Source organism: Condylostylus longicornis, unplaced genomic scaffold (genome assembly GCF_029603195.1).
Source record: "Condylostylus longicornis isolate FDR11 unplaced genomic scaffold, ASM2960319v2 ptg000703l, whole genome shotgun sequence".
Classification (NCBI taxonomy): domain Eukaryota; kingdom Metazoa; phylum Arthropoda; class Insecta; order Diptera; family Dolichopodidae; genus Condylostylus; species Condylostylus longicornis.
Window position 1 is genome coordinate 42501 of NW_026578650.1, and position 7500 is coordinate 50000.

The following is a 7500-nucleotide window of genomic DNA, read 5'->3' on the forward strand; positions in this document are numbered from 1 at the left end:
GACATATGTTATGCTCGACAGGCAATAATTACTTTTCATGAATGAAAAGTAACCTGGGTTGGTAAACATGTTATGCCCACCCGATGAAAAAAATTTTTTCAGCCTGGTTTGATATTTATCAAAGGCAAAATAAGCCTGATCGGGACATATGTTATGCTCGACAGGCAATAATTACTTTTCATGAATGAAAAGTAACCTGGGTTGGTAAACATGTTATGCCCACCCGATGAAAAAAATTTTTTCAGCCTGGTTTGATATTTATCAAAGGCAAAATAAGCCTGATCGGGACATATGTTATGCTCGACAGGCAATAATTACTTTTCATGAATGAAAAGTAACCTGGGTTGGTAAGCATGTTATGCCCACCCGATGAAAAAATTTTTTTCAGCCTGGTTTGATATTTATCAAAGGCAAAATAAGCCTGATCGGGACATATGTTATGCTCGACAGGCAATAAATACTTTTCATGAATGAAAAGTAACCTGGGTTGGTAAACATGTTATGCCCACCCGATGAAAAAATTTTTTTCAGCCTGGTTTGATATTTACCAATGGCAATATAAGCCTGATCGGGACATATGTTATGCTCGACAGGCAATAATTACTTTTCATGAATGAAAAGTAACCTGGGTTGGTAAGCATGTTATGCCCACCCGATGAAAAAATTTTTTTCAGCCTGGTTTGATATTTATCAAAGGCAAAATAAGCCTGATCGGGACATATGTTATGCTCGACAGGCAATAATTACTTTTCATGAGTGAAAAGTAACCTGGGTTGGTAAACATGTATGCCCACCCGATGAAAAAATTTTTTTCAGCCTGGTTTGATATTTATCAAAGGCAAAATAAGCCTGATCGGGACATATGTTATGCTCGACAGGCAATAATTACTTTTCATGAGTGAAAAGTAACCTGGGTTGGTAAACATGTATGCCCACCCGATGAAAAAATTTTTTTCAGCCTGGTTTGATATTTACCAATGGCAATATAAGCCTGATCGGGACATATGTTATGCTCGACAGGCAATAATTACTTTTCATGAATGAAAAGTAACCTGGGTTGGTAAACATGTTATGCCCACCCGATGAAAAAAATTTTTTCAGCCTGGTTTGATATTTATCAAAGGCAAAATAAGCCTGATCGGGACATATGTTATGCTCGACAGGCAATAATTACTTTTCATGAATGAAAAGTAACCTGGGTTGGTAAGCATGTTATGCCCACCCGATGAAAAAATTTTTTTCAGCCTGGTTTGATATTTATCAAAGGCAAAATAAGCCTGATCGGGACATATGTTATGCTCGACAGGCAATAAATACTTTTCATGAATGAAAAGTAACCTGGGTTGGTAAACATGTTATGCCCACCCGATGAAAAAATTTTTTTCAGCCTGGTTTGATATTTACCAATGGCAATATAAGCCTGATCGGGACATATGTTATGCTCGACAGGCAATAATTACTTTTCATGAATGAAAAGTAACCTGGGTTGGTAAGCATGTTATGCCCACCCGATGAAAAAATTTTTTTCAGCCTGGTTTGATATTTATCAAAGGCAAAATAAGCCTGATCGGGACATATGTTATGCTCGACAGGCAATAATTACTTTTCATGAGTGAAAAGTAACCTGGGTTGGTAAACATGTATGCCCACCCGATGAAAAAATTTTTTTCAGCCTGGTTTGATATTTACCAATGGCAATATAAGCCTGATCGGGACATATGTTATGCTCGACAGGCAATAATTACTTTTCATGAATGAAAAGTAACCTGGGTTGGTAAACATGTTATGCCCACCCGATGAAAAAAATTTTTTCAGCCTGGTTTGATATTTATCAAAGGCAAAATAAGCCTGATCGGGACATATGTTATGCTCGACAGGCAATAATTACTTTTCATGAATGAAAAGTAACCTGGGTTGGTAAGCATGTTATGCCCACCCGATGAAAAAAATTTTTTCAGCCTGGTTTGATATTTATCAAAGGCAAAATAAGCCTGATCGGGACATATGTTATGCTCGACAGGCAATAATTACTTTTCATGAATGAAAAGTAACCTGGGTTGGTAAACATGTTATGCCCACCCGATGAAAAAAATTTTTTCAGCCTGGTTTGATATTTATCAAAGGCAAAATAAGCCTGATCGGGACATATGTTATGCTCGACAGGCAATAATTACTTTTCATGAATGAAAAGTAACCTGGGTTGGTAAACATGTTATGCCCACCCGATGAAAAAAATTTTTTCAGCCTGGTTTGATATTTATCAAAGGCAAAATAAGCCTGATCGGGACATATGTTATGCTCGACAGGCAATAATTACTTTTCATGAATGAAAAGTAACCTGGGTTGGTAAGCATGTTATGCCCACCCGATGAAAAAATTTTTTTCAGCCTGGTTTGATATTTATCAAAGGCAAAATAAGCCTGATCGGGACAAATGTTATGCTCGACAGGCAATAAATACTTTTCATGAATGAAAAGTAACCTGGGTTGGTAAACATGTTATGCCCACCCGATGAAAAAATTTTTTTCAGCCTGGTTTGATATTTACCAATGGCAATATAAGCCTGATCGGGACATATGTTATGCTCGACAGGCAATAATTACTTTTCATGAATGAAAAGTAACCTGGGTTGGTAAGCATGTTATGCCCACCCGATGAAAAAATTTTTTTCAGCCTGGTTTGATATTTATCAAAGGCAAAATAAGCCTGATCGGGACATATGTTATGCTCGACAGGCAATAATTACTTTTCATGAGTGAAAAGTAACCTGGGTTGGTAAACATGTATGCCCACCCGATGAAAAAATTTTTTTCAGCCTGGTTTGATATTTATCAAAGGCAAAATAAGCCTGATCGGGACATATGTTATGCTCGACAGGCAATAATTACTTTTCATGAGTGAAAAGTAACCTGGGTTGGTAAACATGTATGCCCACCCGATGAAAAAATTTTTTTCAGCCTGGTTTGATATTTACCAATGGCAATATAAGCCTGATCGGGACATATGTTATGCTCGACAGGCAATAATTACTTTTCATAAGTGAAAAGTAACCTGGGTTGGTAAGCATGTTATGCCCACCCGATGAAAAAATTTTTTTCAGCCTGGTTTGATATTTATCAAAGGCAAAATAAGCCTGATCGGGACATATGTTATGCTCGACAGGCAATAATTACTTTTCATAAGTGAAAAGTAACCTGGGTTGGTAAACATGTTATGCCCACCCGATGAAAAAATTTTTTTCAGCCTGGTTTGATATTTATCAAAGGCAAAATAAGCCTGATCGGGACATATGTTATGCTCGACAGGCAATAATTACTTTTCATGAATGAAAAGTAACCTGGGTTGGTAAACATGTTATGCCCACCCGATGAAAAAAATTTTTTCAGCCTGGTTTGATATTTATCAAAGGCAAAATAAGCCTGATCGGGACATATGTTATGCTCGACAGGCAATAATTACTTTTCATGAATGAAAAGTAACCTGGGTTGGTAAACATGTTATGCCCACCCGATGAAAAAAATTTTTTCAGCCTGGTTTGATATTTATCAAAGGCAAAATAAGCCTGATCGGGACATATGTTATGCTCGACAGGCAATAATTACTTTTCATGAATGAAAAGTAACCTGGGTTGGTAAGCATGTTATGCCCACCCGATGAAAAAATTTTTTTCAGCCTGGTTTGATATTTATCAAAGGCAAAATAAGCCTGATCGGGACATATGTTATGCTCGACAGGCAATAAATACTTTTCATGAATGAAAAGTAACCTGGGTTGGTAAACATGTTATGCCCACCCGATGAAAAAATTTTTTTCAGCCTGGTTTGATATTTACCAATGGCAATATAAGCCTGATCGGGACATATGTTATGCTCGACAGGCAATAATTACTTTTCATGAATGAAAAGTAACCTGGGTTGGTAAGCATGTTATGCCCACCCGATGAAAAAATTTTTTTCAGCCTGGTTTGATATTTATCAAAGGCAAAATAAGCCTGATCGGGACATATGTTATGCTCGACAGGCAATAATTACTTTTCATGAGTGAAAAGTAACCTGGGTTGGTAAACATGTATGCCCACCCGATGAAAAAATTTTTTTCAGCCTGGTTTGATATTTATCAAAGGCAAAATAAGCCTGATCGGGACATATGTTATGCTCGACAGGCAATAATTACTTTTCATGAGTGAAAAGTAACCTGGGTTGGTAAACATGTATGCCCACCCGATGAAAAAATTTTTTTCAGCCTGGTTTGATATTTACCAATGGCAATATAAGCCTGATCGGGACATATGTTATGCTCGACAGGCAATAATTACTTTTCATGAATGAAAAGTAACCTGGGTTGGTAAACATGTTATGCCCACCCGATGAAAAAAATTTTTTCAGCCTGGTTTGATATTTATCAAAGGCAAAATAAGCCTGATCGGGACATATGTTATGCTCGACAGGCAATAATTACTTTTCATGAATGAAAAGTAACCTGGGTTGGTAAGCATGTTATGCCCACCCGATGAAAAAATTTTTTTCAGCCTGGTTTGATATTTATCAAAGGCAAAATAAGCCTGATCGGGACATATGTTATGCTCGACAGGCAATAAATACTTTTCATGAATGAAAAGTAACCTGGGTTGGTAAACATGTTATGCCCACCCGATGAAAAAATTTTTTTCAGCCTGGTTTGATATTTACCAATGGCAATATAAGCCTGATCGGGACATATGTTATGCTCGACAGGCAATAATTACTTTTCATGAATGAAAAGTAACCTGGGTTGGTAAGCATGTTATGCCCACCCGATGAAAAAATTTTTTTCAGCCTGGTTTGATATTTATCAAAGGCAAAATAAGCCTGATCGGGACATATGTTATGCTCGACAGGCAATAATTACTTTTCATGAGTGAAAAGTAACCTGGGTTGGTAAACATGTATGCCCACCCGATGAAAAAATTTTTTTCAGCCTGGTTTGATATTTACCAATGGCAATATAAGCCTGATCGGGACATATGTTATGCTCGACAGGCAATAATTACTTTTCATGAATGAAAAGTAACCTGGGTTGGTAAACATGTTATGCCCACCCGATGAAAAAAATTTTTTCAGCCTGGTTTGATATTTATCAAAGGCAAAATAAGCCTGATCGGGACATATGTTATGCTCGACAGGCAATAATTACTTTTCATGAATGAAAAGTAACCTGGGTTGGTAAGCATGTTATGCCCACCCGATGAAAAAAATTTTTTCAGCCTGGTTTGATATTTATCAAAGGCAAAATAAGCCTGATCGGGACATATGTTATGCTCGACAGGCAATAATTACTTTTCATGAATGAAAAGTAACCTGGGTTGGTAAGCATGTTATGCCCACCCGATGAAAAAATTTTTTTCAGCCTGGTTTGATATTTATCAAAGGCAAAATAAGCCTGATCGGGACATATGTTATGCTCGACAGGCAATAATTATTTTTCATGAATGAAAAGTAACCTGGGTTGGTAAACATGTTATGCCCACCCGATGAAAAAATTTTTTTCAGCCTGGTTTGATATTTACCAATGGCAATATAAGCCTTATCGGGACATATGTTATGCTCGACAGGCAATAATTACTTTTCATGAATGAAAAGTAACCTGGGTTGGTAAGCATGTTATGCCCACCCGATGAAAAAATTTTTTTCAGCCTGGTTTGATATTTATCAAAGGCAAAATAAGCCTGATCGGGACATATGTTATGCTCGACAGGCAATAATTACTTTTCATGAATGAAAAGTAACCTGGGTTGGTAAACATGTTATGCCCACCCGATGAAAGAATTTTTTTCAGCCTGGTTTGATATTTACCAATGGCAATATAAGCCTTATCGGGACATATGTTATGCTCGACAGGCAATAATTACTTTTCATGAATGAAAAGTAACCTGGGTTGGTAAACATGTTATGCCCACCCGATGAAAAAATTTTTTTCAGCCTGGTTTGATATTTACCAATGGCAATATAAGCCTGATCGGGACATATGTTATGCTCGACAGGCAATAATTACTTTTCATGAATGAAAAGTAACCTGGGTTGGTAAGCATGTTATGCCCACCCGATGAAAAAATTTTTTTCAGCCTGGTTTGATATTTATCAAAGGCAAAATAAGCCTGATCGGAACATATGTTATGCTCGACAGGCAATAATTACTTTTCATGAATGAAAAGTAACCTGGGTTGGTAAGTATGTTATGCCCACCCGATGAAAAAATTTTTTTCAGCCTGGTTTGATATTTATCAAAGGCAAAATAAGCCTGATCGGGACATATGTTATGCTCGACAGGCAATAATTACTTTTCATGAATGAAAAGTAACCTGGGTTGGTAAACATGTTATGCCCACCCGATGAAAGAATTTTTTTCAGCCTGGTTTGATATTTACCAATGGCAATATAAGCCTTATCGGGACATATGTTATGCTCGACAGGCAATAATTACTTTTCATGAATGAAAAGTAACCTGGGTTGGTAAGCATGTTATGCCCACCCGATGAAAAAATTTTTTTCAGCCTGGTTTGATATTTATCAAAGGCAAAATAAGCCTGATCGGGACATATGTTATGCTCGACAGGCAATAATTACTTTTCATGAATGAAAAGTAACCTGGGTTGGTAAGCATGTTATGCCCACCCGATGAAAAAATTTTTTTCAGCCTGGTTTGATATTTATCAAAGGCAAAATAAGCCTGATCGGGACATATGTTATGCTCGACAGGCAATAATTACTTTTCATGAATGAAAAGTAACCTAAATTGGTAAACAAATTATGATTTAAGTAATGCTTATTATAATAAATATATCAATACAATACAGGTATTGGATATGGGAAGCATATTTATTGATTATTAAAATTTTATGTGTAAATCTATGTATGACCACTTTTTGATTCAAACGTACATTTTTTAATTACATTTTTTTTCATGAATGAAATTGGGCCTGGTTTGATAAACATGTTATGCTCGCCCGATGAAAAAATTTTTTTTAAAAAAAATTTTTTTTAGCCTGATTTGATATTTATCAAAGGCAAAATAGACCTTAACGAGACATATGTTGTTATGCTCGGCAGGCAATAATTATTTTTCATGAGTGAAAGGTAACCTGGGTTGGTAAGCATGTTATGCCCACCCGATGAAAAAATTTTTTTCAGCCTGGTTTGATATTTATCAAAGGCAAAATAGGCCTGATCGGGACATATGTTATGCTCGACAGGCAATAATTACTTTTCATGAGTGATAAGTAACCTGGGTTGGTAAACATGTTATGCCCACCCGATGAAAAAATTTTTTTCAGCCTGGTTTGATATTATCAATGGCAAAATAAACCTGATCGGGACATATGTTATGCTCGACAGGCAATAATTACTTTTCATGAGTGTTAAGTAACCTGGGTTGGTAAACACATGTAATGAAAAATAGGTCAAATCGAGACATTATGTTGGTTATGCTCGACAATCAATAATATTTTTATCATAGTAGGTCAAC